We start from the raw sequence: 16,848 nt of genomic DNA on the forward strand, positions 1-16,848 counted from the left end.
GAAAACGAGTATTTTTTGCTGGATGATAGCATTGGCTCTCATAATATGGTGATTAATCTTGCATTAGACATGCACTAACTCCTAAAAATTGTATCTCCCTTGGTTACTCATTCATGAGAAAGGTATCTCCAAGATTAGGTAGGGCCTGAGTCTAGGTTAACATGCAGTGATATCACTCCTATTCAAGTACTAAACATGCCAACCTGAAGTGTAAAACATCCCCTAGGTGTAGTTAAGGCATCAGTTAGGAGTGAACTGAACACTCATGTTATGGGCAATTAGACTTAAAATAAAGTGTGGACAGCAGTAACGTTACTTTTGAAATGTGATGATGAGTGAGCACACAGGGGAATTAGCTCAAATGGTAGAGCGCTCGCTTAGCATGCGAGAGGTAGCGGGATCGATGCCCGCATTCTCCATTCTAAAATTTGCATACATTTTACTTTTTAACTTGTAATTGCCATGGTTGTTGCAGAGTAAGAACAGAAAAGTCACAGATGGCTTTCAAATTTGGTGTCATTATAACAACTAAAGTGGTTTAATCAAAAGTGTTTAGGTATTCTATAGCACGTGAGAGGAATTTGATTTCTTATGCAATCTCAAAATGAAAATTTCACACCTTCCATTTTCATTTCGTCTTATTTTACTTGACATTCTTTCCTCTGAAGGATGTATAAAAGTGAAGTTCCTTGCAAAACAAGAGCAGAGGAATATCCAGAAACGGTTTTCCTTAATAAAAAATGATGAGTCTGCATACCATATTTAAGTGGGAGCCCGGCTAGCTCAGTCGGTAGAGCATGAGACTCTTAATCTCAGGGTCGTGGGTTCGAGCCCCACGTTGGGCGAAAACGAGTATTTTTTGCTGGATGATAGCATTGGCTCTCATAATATGGTGATTAATCTTGCATTAGACATGCACTAACTCCTAAAAATTGTATCTCCCTTGGTTACTCATTCATGAGAAAGGTATCTCCAAGATTAGGTAGGGCCTGAGTCTAGGTTAACATGCAGTGATATCACTCCTATTCAAGTACTAAACATGCCAACCTGAAGTGTAAAACATCCCCTAGGTGTAGTTAAGGCATCAGTTAGGAGTGAACTGAACACTCATGTTATGGGCAATTAGACTTAAAATAAAGTGTGGACAGCAGTAACGTTACTTTTGAAATGTGATGCTGAGTGAGCACACAGGGGAATTAGCTCAAATGGTAGAGCGCTCGCTTAGCATGCGAGAGGTAGCGGGATCGATGCCCGCATTCTCCATTCTAAAATTTGCATACATTTTACTTTTTAACTTGTAATTGCCATGGTTGTTGAAGAGTAAGAACAGAAAAGTCACAGATGGCTTTCAAATTTGGTGTCATTATAACAACTAAAGTGGTTTAATCAAAAGTGTTTAGGTATTCTATAGCACGTGAGAGGAATTTGATTTCTTATGCAATCTCAAAATGAAAATTTCACACCTTCCATTTTCATTTCGTCTTATTTTACTTGACATTCTTTCCTCTGAAGGATGTATAAAAGTGAAGTTCCTTGCAAAACAAGAGCAGAGGAATATCCAGAAACGGTTTTCCTTAATAAAAAATGATGAGTCTGCATACCATATTTAAGTGGGAGCCCGGCTAGCTCAGTCGGTAGAGCATGAGACTCTTAATATCAGGGTCGTGGGTTCGAGCCCCACGTTGGGCGAAAACGAGTATTTTTTGCTGGATGATTGCATTCGCTCTCATAATATGGTGATTAATCTTGCATTAGACATGCACTAACTCCTAAAAATTGTATCTCCCTTGGTTACTCATTCATGAGAAATGTATCTCCAAGATTAGGTAGGGCCTGAGTCTAGGTTAACATACAGTGATATCACTCCTATTCAAGTACTAAACATGCCAACCTGAAGTGTAAAACATCCCCTAGGTGTAGTTAAGGCATCAGTTAGGAGTGAACTGAACACTCATGTTATGGGCAATTAGACTTAAAATAAAGTGTGGACAGCAGTAACGTTACTTTTGAAATGTGATGCTGAGTGAGCACACAGGGGAATTAGCTCAAATGGTAGAGCGCTCGCTTAGCATGCGAGAGGTAGCGGGATCGATGCCCGCATTCTCCATTTTAAAATTTGCATACATTTTACTTTTTAACTTGTAATTGCCATGGTTGTTGCAGAGTAAGAACAGAAAAGTCACAGATGGCTTTCAAATTTGGTGTCATTATAACAACTAAAGTGGTTTAATCAAAAGTGTTTAGGTATTCTATAGCACGTGAGAGGAATTTGATTTCTTATGCAATCTCAAAATGAAAATTTCACACCTTCCATTTTCATTTCGTCTTATTTTACTTGACATTCTTTCCTCTGAAGGATGTATAAAAGTGAAGTTCCTTGCAAAACAAGAGCAGAGGAATATCCAGAAACAGTTTTCCTTAATAAAAAATGATGAGTCTGCATACCATTTTAAAGTGGGATCCCGGCTAGCTCAGTCGGTAGAGCATGAGACTCTTAATCTCAGGGTCGTGGGTTCGAGCCCCACGTTGGGCGAAAACGAGTATTTTTTGCTGGATGATAGCATTGGCTCTCATAATATGGTGATTAATCTTGCATTAGACATGCACTAACTCCTAAAAATTGTATCTCCCTTGGTTACTCATTCATGAGAAATGTATCTCCAAGATTAGGTAGGGCCTGAGTCTAGGTTAACATGCAGTGATATCACTCCTATTCAAGTACTAAACATGCCAACCTGAAATGTAAAACATCCCCTAGGTGTAGTTAATGCATCAGTTAGGAGTGAACTGAACACTCATGTTATGGGCAATTAGACTTAAAATAAAGTGTGGACAGCAGTAACGTTACTTTTGAAATGTGATGCTGAGTGAGCACACAGGGGAATTAGCTCAAATGGTAGAGCGCTCGCTTAGCATGTGAGAGGTAGCGGGATCGATGCCCGCATTCTCCATTCCAAAATTTGCATACATTTTACTTTTTAACTTGTAATTGCCATGGTTGTTGCAGAGTAAGAACAGAAAAGTCACAGATGGCTTTCAAATTTGGTGTCATTATAACAACTAAAGTGGTTTAATCAAAAGTGTTTAGGTATTCTATAGCACGTGAGAGGAATTTGATTTCTTATGCAATCTCAAAATGAAAATTTCACACCTTCCATTTTCATTTCGTCTTATTTTACTTGACATTCTTTCCTCTGAAGGATGTATAAAAGTGAAGTTCCTTGCAAAACAAGAGCAGAGGAATATCCAGAAACGGTTTTCCTTAATAAAAAATGATGAGTCTGCATACCATATTTAAGTGGGAGCCCGGCTAGCTCAGTCGGTAGAGCATGAGACTCTTAATCTCAGGGTCGTGGGTTCGAGCCCCACGTTGGGCGAAAACGAGTATTTTTTGCTGGATGATAGCATTGGCTCTCATAATATGGTGATTAATCTTGCATTAGACATGCACTAACTCCTAAAAATTGTATCTCCCTTGGTTACTCATTCATGAGAAAGGTATCTCCAAGATTAGGTAGGGCCTGAGTCTAGGTTAACATACAGTGATATCACTCCTATTCAAGTACTAAACATGCCAACCTGAAGTGTAAAACATCCCCTAGGTGTAGTTAAGGCATCAGTTAGGAGTGAACTGAACACTCATGTTATGGGCAATTAGACTTAAAATAAAGTGTGGACAGCAGTAACGTTACTTTTGAAATGTGATGCTGAGTGAGCACACAGGGGAATTAGCTCAAATGGTAGAGCGCTCGCTTAGCATGCGAGAGGTAGCGGGATCGATGCCCGCATTCTCCATTTTAAAATTTGCATACATTTTACTTTTTAACTTGTAATTGCCATGGTTGTTGCAGAGTAAGAACAGAAAAGTCACAGATGGCTTTCAAATTTGGTGTCATTATAACAACTAAAGTGGTTTAATCAAAAGTGTTTAGGTATTCTATAGCACGTGAGAGGAATTTGATTTCTTATGCAATCTCAAAATGAAAATTTCACACCTTCCATTTTCATTTCGTCTTATTTTACTTGACATTCTTTCCTCTGAAGGATGTATAAAAGTGAAGTTCCTTGCAAAACAAGAGCAGAGGAATATCCAGAAACAGTTTTCCTTAATAAAAAATGATGAGTCTGCATACCATTTTAAAGTGGGAGCCCGGCTAGCTCAGTCGGTAGAGCATGAGACTCTTAATCTCAGGGTCGTGGGTTCGAGCCCCACGTTGGGCGAAAACGAGTATTTTTTGCTGGATGATAGCATTGGCTCTCATAATATGGTGATTAATCTTGCATTAGACATGCACTAACTCCTAAAAATTGTATCTCCCTTGGTTACTCATTCATGAGAAATGTATCTCCAAGATTAGGTAGGGCCTGAGTCTAGGTTAACATGCAGTGATATCACTCCTATTCAAGTACTAAACATGCCAACCTGAAATGTAAAACATCCCCTAGGTGTAGTTAATGCATCAGTTAGGAGTGAACTGAACACTCATGTTATGGGCAATTAGACTTAAAATAAAGTGTGGACAGCAGTAACGTTACTTTTGAAATGTGATGCTGAGTGAGCACACAGGGGAATTAGCTCAAATGGTAGAGCGCTCGCTTAGCATGTGAGAGGTAGCGGGATCGATGCCCGCATTCTCCATTCCAAAATTTGCATACATTTTACTTTTTAACTTGTAATTGCCATGGTTGTTGCAGAGTAAGAACAGAAAAGTCACAGATGGCTTTCAAATTTGGTGTCATTATAACAACTAAAGTGGTTTAATCAAAAGTGTTTAGGTATTCTATAGCACGTGAGAGGAATTTGATTTCTTATGCAATCTCAAAATGAAAATTTCACACCTTCCATTTTCATTTCGTCTTATTTTACTTGACATTCTTTCCTCTGAAGGATGTATAAAAGTGAAGTTCCTTGCAAAACAAGAGCAGAGGAATATCCAGAAACGGTTTTCCTTAATAAAAAATGATGAGTCTGCATACCATATTTAAGTGGGAGCCCGGCTAGCTCAGTCGGTAGAGCATGAGACTCTTAATCTCAGGGTCGTGGGTTCGAGCCCCACGTTGGGCGAAAACAAGTATTTTTTGCTGGATGATTGCATTGGCTCTCATAATATGGTGATTAATCTTGCATTAGACATGCACTAACTCCTAAAAATTGTATCTCCCTTGGTTACTCATTCATGAGAAATGTATCTCCAAGATTAGGTAGGGCCTGAGTCTAGGTTAACATACAGTGATATCACTCCTATTCAAGTACTAAACATGCCAACCTGAAGTGTAAAACATCCCCTAGGTGTAGTTAAGGCATCAGTTAGGAGTGAACTGAACACTCATGTTATGGGCAATTAGACTTAAAATAAAGTGTGGACAGCAGTAACGTTACTTTTGAAATGTGATGCTGAGTGAGCACACAGGGGAATTAGCTCAAATGGTAGAGCGCTCGCTTAGCATGCGAGAGGTAGCGGGATCGATGCCCGCATTCTCCATTTTAAAATTTGCATACATTTTACTTTTTAACTTGTAATTGCCATGGTTGTTGCAGAGTAAGAACAGAAAAGTCACAGATGGCTTTCAAATTTGGTGTCATTATAACAACTAAAGTGGTTTAATCAAAAGTGTTTAGGTATTCTATAGCACGTGAGAGGAATTTGATTTCTTATGCAATCTCAAAATGAAAATTTCACACCTTCCATTTTCATTTCGTCTTATTTTACTTGACATTCTTTCCTCTGAAGGATGTATAAAAGTGAAGTTCCTTGCAAAACAAGAGCAGAGGAATATCCAGAAACAGTTTTCCTTAATAAAAAATGATGAGTCTGCATACCATATTTAAGTGGGAGCCCGGCTAGCTCAGTCGGTAGAGCATGAGACTCTTAATCTCAGGGTCGTGGGTTCGAGCCCCACGTTGGGCGAAAACGAGTATTTTTTGCTGGATGATAGCATTGGCTCTCATAATATGGTGATTAATCTTGCATTAGACATGCACTAACTCCTAAAAATTGTATCTCCCTTGGTTACTCATTCATGAGAAATGTATCTCCAAGATTAGGTAGGGCCTGAGTCTAGGTTAACATGCAGTGATATCACTCCTATTCAAGTACTAAACATGCCAACCTGAAATGTAAAACATCCCCTAGGTGTAGTTAATGCATCAGTTAGGAGTGAACTGAACACTCATGTTATGGGCAATTAGACTTAAAATAAAGTGTGGACAGCAGTAACGTTACTTTTGAAATGTGATGCTGAGTGAGCACACAGGGGAATTAGCTCAAATGGTAGAGCGCTCGCTTAGCATGTGAGAGGTAGCGGGATCGATGCCCGCATTCTCCATTCCAAAATTTGCATACATTTTACTTTTTAACTTGTAATTGCCATGGTTGTTGCAGAGTAAGAACAGAAAAGTCACAGATGGCTTTCAAATTTGGTGTCATTATAACAACTAAAGTGGTTTAATCAAAAGTGTTTAGGTATTCTATAGCACGTGAGAGGAATTTGATTTCTTATGCAATCTCAAAATGAAAATTTCACACCTTCCATTTTCATTTCGTCTTATTTTACTTGACATTCTTTCCTCTGAAGGATGTATAAAAGTGAAGTTCCTTGCAAAACAAGAGCAGAGGAATATCCAGAAACGGTTTTCCTTAATAAAAAATGATGAGTCTGCATACCATATTTAAGTGGGAGCCCGGCTAGCTCAGTCGGTAGAGCATGAGACTCTTAATCTCAGGGTCGTGGGTTCGAGCCCCACGTTGGGCGAAAACGAGTATTTTTTGCTGGATGATAGCATTGGCTCTCATAATATGGTGATTAATCTTGCATTAGACATGCACTAACTCCTAAAAATTGTATCTCCCTTGGTTACTCATTCATGAGAAATGTATCTCCAAGATTAGGTAGGGCCTGAGTCTAGGTTAACATACAGTGATATCACTCCTATTCAAGTACTAAACATGCCAACCTGAAGTGTAAAACATCCCCTAGGTGTAGTTAAGGCATCAGTTAGGAGTGAACTGAACACTCATGTTATGGGCAATTAGACTTAAAATAAAGTGTGGACAGCAGTAACGTTACTTTTGAAATGTGATGCTGAGTGAGCACACAGGGGAATTAGCTCAAATGGTAGAGCGCTCGCTTAGCAAGCGAGAGGTAGCGGGATCGATGCCCGCATTCTCCATTTTAAAATTTGCATACATTTTACTTTTTAACTTGTAATTGCCATGGTTGTTGCAGAGTAAGAACAGAAAAGTCACAGATGGCTTTCAAATTTGGTGTCATTATAACAACTAAAGTGGTTTAATCAAAAGTGTTTAGGTATTCTATAGCACGTGAGAGGAATTTGATTTCTTATGCAATCTCAAAATGAAAATTTCACACCTTCCATTTTCATTTCGTCTTATTTTACTTGACATTCTTTCCTCTGAAGGATGTATAAAAGTGAAGTTCCTTGCAAAACAAGAGCAGAGGAATATCCAGAAACAGTTTTCCTTAATAAAAAATGATGAGTCTGCATACCATATTAAAGTGGGAGCCCGGCTAGCTCAGTCGGTAGAGCATGAGACTCTTAATCTCAGGGTCGTGGGTTCGAGCCCCACGTTGGGCGAAAACGATTATTTTTTGCTGGATGATTGCATTGGCTCTCATAATATGGTGATTAATCTTGCATTAGACATGCACTAACTCCTAAAAATTGTATCTCCCTTGGTTACTCATTCATGAGAAATGTATCTCCAAGATTAGGTAGGGCCTGAGTCTAGGTTAACATACAGTGATATCACTCCTATTCAAGTACTAAACATGCCAACCTGAAGTGTAAAACATCCCCTAGGTGTAGTTAAGGCATCAGTTAGGAGTGAACTGAACACTCATGTTATGGGCAATTAGACTTAAAATAAAGTGTGGACAGCAGTAACGTTACTTTTGAAATGTGATGCTGAGTGAGCACACAGGGGAATTAGCTCAAATGGTAGAGCGCTCGCTTAGCATGCGAGAGGTAGCGGGATCGATGCCCGCATTCTCCATTTTAAAATTTGCATACATTTTACTTTTTAACTTGTAATTGCCATGGTTGTTGCAGAGTAAGAACAGAAAAGTCACAGATGGCTTTCAAATTTGGTGTCATTATAACAACTAAAGTGGTTTAATCAAAAGTGTTTAGGTATTCTATAGCACGTGAGAGGAATTTGATTTCTTATGCAATCTCAAAATGAAAATTTCACACCTTCCATTTTCATTTCGTCTTATTTTACTTGACATTCTTTCCTCTGAAGGATGTATAAAAGTGAAGTTCCTTGCAAAACAAGAGCAGAGGAATATCCAGAAACGGTTTTCCTTAATAAAAAATGATGAGTCTGCATACCATATTTAAGTGGGAGCCCGGCTAGCTCAGTCGGTAGAGCATGAGACTCTTAATATCAGGGTCGTGGGTTCGAGCCCCACGTTGGGCGAAAACGAGTATTTTTTGCTGGATGATTGCATTGGCTCTCATAATATGGTGATTAATCTTGCATTAGACATGCACTAACTCCTAAAAATTGTATCTCCCTTGGTTACTCATTCATGAGAAATGTATCTCCAAGATTAGGTAGGGCCTGAGTCTAGGTTAACATGCAGTGATATCACTCCTATTCAAGTACTAAACATGCCAACCTGAAATGTAAAACATCCCCTAGGTGTAGTTAATGCATCAGTTAGGAGTGAACTGAACACTCATGTTATGGGCAATTAGACTTAAAATAAAGTGTGGACAGCAGTAACGTTACTTTTGAAATGTGATGCTGAGTGAGCACACAGGGGAATTAGCTCAAATGGTAGAGCGCTCGCTTAGCATGTGAGAGGTAGCGGGATCGATGCCCGCATTCTCCATTCCAAAATTTGCATACATTTTACTTTTTAACTTGTAATTGCCATGGTTGTTGCAGAGTAAGAACAGAAAAGTCACAGATGGCTTTCAAATTTGGTGTCATTATAACAACTAAAGTGGTTTAATCAAAAGTGTTTAGGTATTCTATAGCACGTGAGAGGAATTTGATTTCTTATGCAATCTCAAAATGAAAATTTCACACCTTCCATTTTCATTTCGTCTTATTTTACTTGACATTCTTTCCTCTGAAGGATGTATAAAAGTGAAGTTCCTTGCAAAACAAGAGCAGAGGAATATCCAGAAACGGTTTTCCTTAATAAAAAATGATGAGTCTGCATACCATATTTAAGTGGGAGCCCGGCTAGCTCAGTCGGTAGAGCATGAGACTCTTAATCTCAGGGTCGTGGGTTCGAGCCCCACGTTGGGCGAAAACGAGTATTTTTTGCTGGATGATAGCATTGGCTCTCATAATATGGTGATTAATCTTGCATTAGACATGCACTAACTCCTAAAAATTGTATCTCCCTTGGTTACTCATTCATGAGAAAGGTATCTCCAAGATTAGGTAGGGCCTGAGTCTAGGTTAACATGCAGTGATATCACTCCTATTCAAGTACTAAACATGCCAACCTGAAATGTAAAACATCCCCTAGGTGTAGTTAATGCATCAGTTAGGAGTGAACTGAACACTCATGTTATGGGCAATTAGACTTAAAATAAAGTGTGGACAGCAGTAACGTTACTTTTGAAATGTGATGCTGAGTGAGCACACAGGGGAATTAGCTCAAATGGTAGAGCGCTCGCTTAGCATGTGAGAGGTAGCGGGATCGATGCCCGCATTCTCCATTCCAAAATTTGCATACATTTTACTTTTTAACTTGTAATTGCCATGGTTGTTGCAGAGTAAGAACAGAAAAGTCACAGATGGCTTTCAAATTTGGTGTCATTATAACAACTAAAGTGGTTTAATCAAAAGTGTTTAGGTATTCTATAGCACGTGAGAGGAATTTGATTTCTTATGCAATCTCAAAATGAAAATTTCACACCTTCCATTTTCATTTCGTCTTATTTTACTTGACATTCTTTCCTCTGAAGGATGTATAAAAGTGAAGTTCCTTGCAAAACAAGAGCAGAGGAATATCCAGAAACGGTTTTCCTTAATAAAAAATGATGAGTCTGCATACCATATTTAAGTGGGAGCCCGGCTAGCTCAGTCGGTAGAGCATGAGACTCTTAATCTCAGGGTCGTGGGTTCGAGCCCCACGTTGGGCGAAAACGAGTATTTTTTGCTGGATGATAGCATTGGCTCTCATAATATGGTGATTAATCTTGCATTAGACATGCACTAACTCCTAAAAATTGTATCTCCCTTGGTTACTCATTCATGAGAAAGGTATCTCCAAGATTAGGTAGGGCCTGAGTCTAGGTTAACATGCAGTGATATCACTCCTATTCAAGTACTAAACATGCCAACCTGAAGTGTAAAACATCCCCTAGGTGTAGTTAAGCCATCAGTTAGGAGTGAACTGAACACTCATGTTATGGGCAATTAGACTTAAAATAAAGTGTGGACAGCAGTAACGTTACTTTTGAAATGTGATGCTGAGTGAGCACACAGGGGAATTAGCTCAAATGGTAGAGCGCTCGCTTAGCATGCGAGAGGTAGCGGGATCGATGCCCGCATTCTCCATTCTAAAATTTGCATACATTTTACTTTTTAACTTGTAATTGCCATGGTTGTTGAAGAGTAAGAACAGAAAAGTCACAGATGGCTTTCAAATTTGGTGTCATTATAACAACTAAAGTGGTTTAATCAAAAGTGTTTAGGTATTCTATAGCACGTGAGAGGAATTTGATTTCTTATGCAATCTCAAAATGAAAATTTCACACCTTCCATTTTCATTTCGTCTTATTTTACTTGACATTCTTTCCTCTGAAGGATGTATAAAAGTGAAGTTCCTTGCAAAACAAGAGCAGAGGAATATCCAGAAACGGTTTTCCTTAATAAAAAATGATGAGTCTGCATACCATATTTAAGTGGGAGCCCGGCTAGCTCAGTCGGTAGAGCATGAGACTCTTAATATCAGGGTCGTGGGTTCGAGCCCCACGTTGGGCGAAAACGATTATTTTTTGCTGGATGATTGCATTGGCTCTCATAATATGGTGATTAATCTTGCATTAGACATGCACTAACTCCTAAAAATTGTATCTCCCTTGGTTACTCATTCATGAGAAATGTATCTCCAAGATAAGGTAGGGCCTGAGTCTAGGTTAACATACAGTGATATCACTCCTATTCAAGTACTAAACATGCCAACCTGAAGTGTAAAACATCCCCTAGGTGTAGTTAAGGCATCAGTTAGGAGTGAACTGAACACTCATGTTATGGGCAATTAGACTTAAAATAAAGTGTGGACAGCAGTAACGTTACTTTTGAAATGTGATGCTGAGTGAGCACACAGGGGAATTAGCTCAAATGGTAGAGCGCTCGCTTAGCATGCGAGAGGTAGCGGGATCGATGCCCGCATTCTCCATTTTAAAATTTGCATACATTTTACTTTTTAACTTGTAATTGCCATGGTTGTTGCAGAGTAAGAACAGAAAAGTCACAGATGGCTTTCAAATTTGGTGTCATTATAACAACTAAAGTGGTTTAATCAAAAGTGTTTAGGTATTCTATAGCACGTGAGAGGAATTTGATTTCTTATGCAATCTCAAAATGAAAATTTCACACCTTCCATTTTCATTTCGTCTTATTTTACTTGACATTCTTTCCTCTGAAGGATGTATAAAAGTGAAGTTCCTTGCAAAACAAGAGCAGAGGAATATCCAGAAACAGTTTTCCTTAATAAAAAATGATGAGTCTGCATACCATATTTAAGTGGGAGCCCGGCTAGCTCAGTCGGTAGAGCATGAGACTCTTAATCTCAGGGTCGTGGGTTCGAGCCCCACGTTGGGCGAAAACCAGTATTTTTTGCTGGATGATAGCATTGGCTCTCATAATATGGTGATTAATCTTGCATTAGACATGCACTAACTCCTAAAAATTGTATCTCCCTTGGTTACTCATTCATGAGAAATGTATCTCCAAGATTAGGTAGGGCCTGAGTCTAGGTTAACATGCAGTGATATCACTCCTATTCAAGTACTAAACATGCCAACCTGAAATGTAAAACATCCCCTAGGTGTAGTTAATGCATCAGTTAGGAGTGAACTGAACACTCATGTTATGGGCAATTAGACTTAAAATAAAGTGTGGACAGCAGTAACGTTACTTTTGAAATGTGATGCTGAGTGAGCACACAGGGGAATTAGCTCAAATGGTAGAGCGCTCGCTTAGCATGTGAGAGGTAGCGGGATCGATGCCCGCATTCTCCATTCCAAAATTTGCATACATTTTACTTTTTAACTTGTAATTGCCATGGTTGTTGCAGAGTAAGAACAGAAAAGTCACAGATGGCTTTCAAATTTGGTGTCATTATAACAACTAAAGTGGTTTAATCAAAAGTGTTTAGGTATTCTATAGCACGTGAGAGGAATTTGATTTCTTATGCAATCTCAAAATGAAAATTTCACACCTTCCATTTTCATTTCGTCTTATTTTACTTGACATTCTTTCCTCTGAAGGATGTATAAAAGTGAAGTTCCTTGCAAAACAAGAGCAGAGGAATATCCAGAAACGGTTTTCCTTAATAAAAAATGATGAGTCTGCATACCATATTTAAGTGGGAGCCCGGCTAGCTCAGTCGGTAGAGCATGAGACTCTTAATCTCAGGGTCGTGGGTTCGAGCCCCACGTTGGGCGAAAACGAGTATTTTTTGCTGGATGATAGCATTGGCTCTCATAATATGGTGATTAATCTTGCATTAGACATGCACTAACTCCTAAAAATTGTATCTCCCTTGGTTACTCATTCATGAGAAAGGTATCTCCAAGATTAGGTAGGGCCTGAGTCTAGGTTAACATGCAGTGATATCACTCCTATTCAAGTACTAAACATGCCAACCTGAAGTGTAAAACATCCCCTAGGTGTAGTTAAGGCATCAGTTAGGAGTGAACTGAACACTCATGTTATGGGCAATTAGACTTAAAATAAAGTGTGGACAGCAGTAACGTTACTTTTGAAATGTGATGATGAGTGAGCACACAGGGGAATTAGCTCAAATGGTAGAGCGCTCGCTTAGCATGCGAGAGGTAGCGGGATCGATGCCCGCATTCTCCATTCTAAAATTTGCATACATTTTACTTTTTAACTTGTAATTGCCATGGTTGTTGCAGAGTAAGAACAGAAAAGTCACAGATGGCTTTCAAATTTGGTGTCATTATAACAACTAAAGTGGTTTAATCAAAAGTGTTTAGGTATTCTATAGCACGTGAGAGGAATTTGATTTCTTATGCAATCTCAAAATGAAAATTTCACACCTTCCATTTTCATTTCGTCTTATTTTACTTGACATTCTTTCCTCTGAAGGATGTATAAAAGTGAAGTTCCTTGCAAAACAAGAGCAGAGGAATATCCAGAAACGGTTTTCCTTAATAAAAAATGATGAGTCTGCATACCATATTTAAGTGGGAACCCGGCTAGCTCAGTCGGTAGAGCATGAGACTCTTAATCTCAGGGTCGTGGGTTCGAGCCCCACGTTGGGCGAAAACGAGTATTTTTTGCTGGATGATAGCATTGGCTCTCATAATATGGTGATTAATCTTGCATTAGACATGCACTAACTCCTAAAAATTGTATCTCCCTTGGTTACTCATTCATGAGAAAGGTATCTCCAAGATTAGGTAGGGCCTGAGTCTAGGTTAACATGCAGTGATATCACTCCTATTCAAGTACTAAACATGCCAACCTGAAATGTAAAACATCCCCTAGGTGTAGTTAATGCATCAGTTAGGAGTGAACTGAACACTCATGTTATGGGCAATTAGACTTAAAATAAAGTGTGGACAGCAGTAACGTTACTTTTGAAATGTGATGCTGAGTGAGCACACAGGGGAATTAGCTCAAATGGTAGAGCGCTCGCTTAGCATGTGAGAGGTAGCGGGATCGATGCCCGCATTCTCCATTCCAAAATTTGCATACATTTTACTTTTTAACTTGTAATTGCCATGGTTGTTGCAGAGTAAGAACAGAAAAGTCACAGATGGCTTTCAAATTTGGTGTCATTATAACAACTAAAGTGGTTTAATCAAAAGTGTTTAGGTATTCTATAGCACGTGAGAGGAATTTGATTTCTTATGCAATCTCAAAATGAAAATTTCACACCTTCCATTTTCATTTCGTCTTATTTTACTTGACATTCTTTCCTCTGAAGGATGTATAAAAGTGAAGTTCCTTGCAAAACAAGAGCAGAGGAATATCCAGAAACGGTTTTCCTTAATAAAAAATGATGAGTCTGCATACCATATTTAAGTGGGAGCCCGGCTAGCTCAGTCGGTAGAGCATGAGACTCTTAATCTCAGGGTCGTGGGTTCGAGCCCCACGTTGGGCGAAAACGAGTATTTTTTGCTGGATGATAGCATTGGCTCTCATAATATGGTGATTAATCTTGCATTAGACATGCACTAACTCCTAAAAATTGTATCTCCCTTGGTTACTCATTCATGAGAAAGGTATCTCCAAGATTAGGTAGGGCCTGAGTCTAGGTTAACATGCAGTGATATCACTCCTATTCAAGTACTAAACATGCCAACCTGAAGTGTAAAACATCCCCTAGGTGTAGTTAAGGCATCAGTTAGGAGTGAACTGAACACTCATGTTATGGGCAATTAGACTTAAAATAAAGTGTGGACAGCAGTAACGTTACTTTTGAAATGTGATGCTGAGTGAGCACACAGGGGAATTAGCTCAAATGGTAGAGCGCTCGCTTAGCATGCGAGAGGTAGCGGGATCGATGCCCGCATTCTCCATTCTAAAATTTGCATACATTTTACTTTTTAACTTGTAATTGCCATGGTTGTTGCAGAGTAAGAACAGAAAAGTCACAGATGGCTTTCAAATTTGGTGTCATTATAACAACTAAAGTGGTTTAATCAAAAGTGTTTAGGTATTCTATAGCACGTGAGAGGAATTTGATTTCTTATGCAATCTCAAAATGAAAATTTCACACCTTCCATTTTCATTTCGTCTTATTTTACTTGACATTCTTTCCTCTGAAGGATGTATAAAAGTGAAGTTCCTTGCAAAACAAGAGCAGAGGAATATCCAGAAACGGTTTTCCTTAATAAAAAATGATGAGTCTGCATACCATATTTAAGTGGGAGCCCGGCTAGCTCAGTCGGTAGAGCATGAGACTCTTAATCTCAGGGTCGTGGGTTCGAGCCCCACGTTGGGCGAAAACGAGTATTTTTTGCTGGATGATAGCATTGGCTCTCATAATATGGTGATTAATCTTGCATTAGACATGCACTAACTCCTAAAAATTGTATCTCCCTTGGTTACTCATTCATGAGAAAGGTATCTCCAAGATTAGGTAGGGCCTGAGTCTAGGTTAACATGCAGTGATATCACTCCTATTCAAGTACTAAACATGCCAACCTGAAGTGTAAAACATCCCCTAGGTGTAGTTAAGGCATCAGTTAGGAGTGAACTGAACACTCATGTTATGGGCAATTAGACTTAAAATAAAGTGTGGACAGCAGTAACGTTACTTTTGAAATGTGATGCTGAGTGAGCACACAGGGGAATTAGCTCAAATGGTAGAGCGCTCGCTTAGCATGCGAGAGGTAGCGGGATCGATGCCCGCATTCTCCATTCTAAAATTTGCATACATTTTACTTTTTAACTTGTAATTGCCATGGTTGTTGAAGAGTAAGAACAGAAAAGTCACAGATGGCTTTCAAATTTGGTGTCATTATAACAACTAAAGTGGTTTAATCAAAAGTGTTTAGGTATTCTATAGCACGTGAGAGGAATTTGATTTCTTATGCAATCTCAAAATGAAAATTTCACACCTTCCATTTTCATTTCGTCTTATTTTACTTGACATTCTTTCCTCTGAAGGATGTATAAAAGTGAAGTTCCTTGCAAAACAAGAGCAGAGGAATATCCAGAAACGGTTTTCCTTAATAAAAAATGATGAGTCTGCATACCATATTTAAGTGGGAGCCCGGCTAGCTCAGTCGGTAGAGCATGAGACTCTTAATATCAGGGTCGTGGGTTCGAGCCCCACGTTGGGCGAAAACGAGTATTTTTTGCTGGATGATTGCATTGGCTCTCATAATATGGTGATTAATCTTGCATTAGACATGCACTAACTCCTAAAAATTGTATCTCCCTTGGTTACTCATTCATGAGAAATGTATCTCCAAGATTAGGTAGGGCCTGAGTCTAGGTTAACATACAGTGATATCACTCCTATTCAAGTACTAAACATGCCAACCTGAAGTGTAAAACATCCCCTAGGTGTAGTTAAGGCATCAGTTAGGAGTGAACTGAACACTCATGTTATGGGCAATTAGACTTAAAATAAAGTGTGGACAGCAGTAACGTTACTTTTGAAATGTGATGCTGAGTGAGCACACAGGGGAATTAGCTCAAATGGTAGAGCGCTCGCTTAGCAAGCGAGAGGTAGCGGGATCGATGCCCGCATTCTCCATTTTAAAATTTGCATACATTTTACTTTTTAACTTGTAATTGCCATGGTTGTTGCAGAGTAAGAACAGAAAAGTCACAGATGGCTTTCAAATTTGGTGTCATTATAACAACTAAAGTGGTTTAATCAAAAGTGTTTAGGTATTCTATAGCACGTGAGAGGAATTTGATTTCTTATGCAATCTCAAAATGAAAATTTCACACCTTCCATTTTCATTTCGTCTTATTTTACTTGACATTCTTTCCTCTGAAGGATGTATAAAAGTGAAGTTCCTTGCAAAACAAGAGCAGAGGAATATCCAGAAACAGTTTTCCTTAATAAAAAATGATGAGTCTGCATACCATATTAAAGTGGGAGCCCGGCTAGCTCAGTCGGTAGAGCATGAGACTCTTAATC

At 38.9% G+C, this 16,848-nt stretch overlaps 2 non-coding genes across 2 annotated transcripts; both read left to right on the forward strand.

Annotated features, from left to right (window-relative positions):
- The first annotated feature begins 7,098 nt into the window (after positions 1–7,098).
- TRNAA-AGC (transfer RNA alanine (anticodon AGC)) lies at positions 7,099–7,171 on the forward strand. Its single transcript has one exon. It is a non-coding gene; the product is annotated as a tRNA-Ala (tRNA).
- A 9,211-nt stretch (positions 7,172–16,382) lies between these two features.
- TRNAA-AGC (transfer RNA alanine (anticodon AGC)) lies at positions 16,383–16,455 on the forward strand. The gene has a single exon. It is a non-coding gene; the product is annotated as a tRNA-Ala (tRNA).
- Positions 16,456–16,848: the final 393 nt, after the last annotated feature.

This window comes from Triturus cristatus, chromosome 4_1 (assembly GCF_964204655.1).
Source record: "Triturus cristatus chromosome 4_1, aTriCri1.1, whole genome shotgun sequence".
Taxonomy (NCBI): domain Eukaryota; kingdom Metazoa; phylum Chordata; class Amphibia; order Caudata; family Salamandridae; genus Triturus; species Triturus cristatus.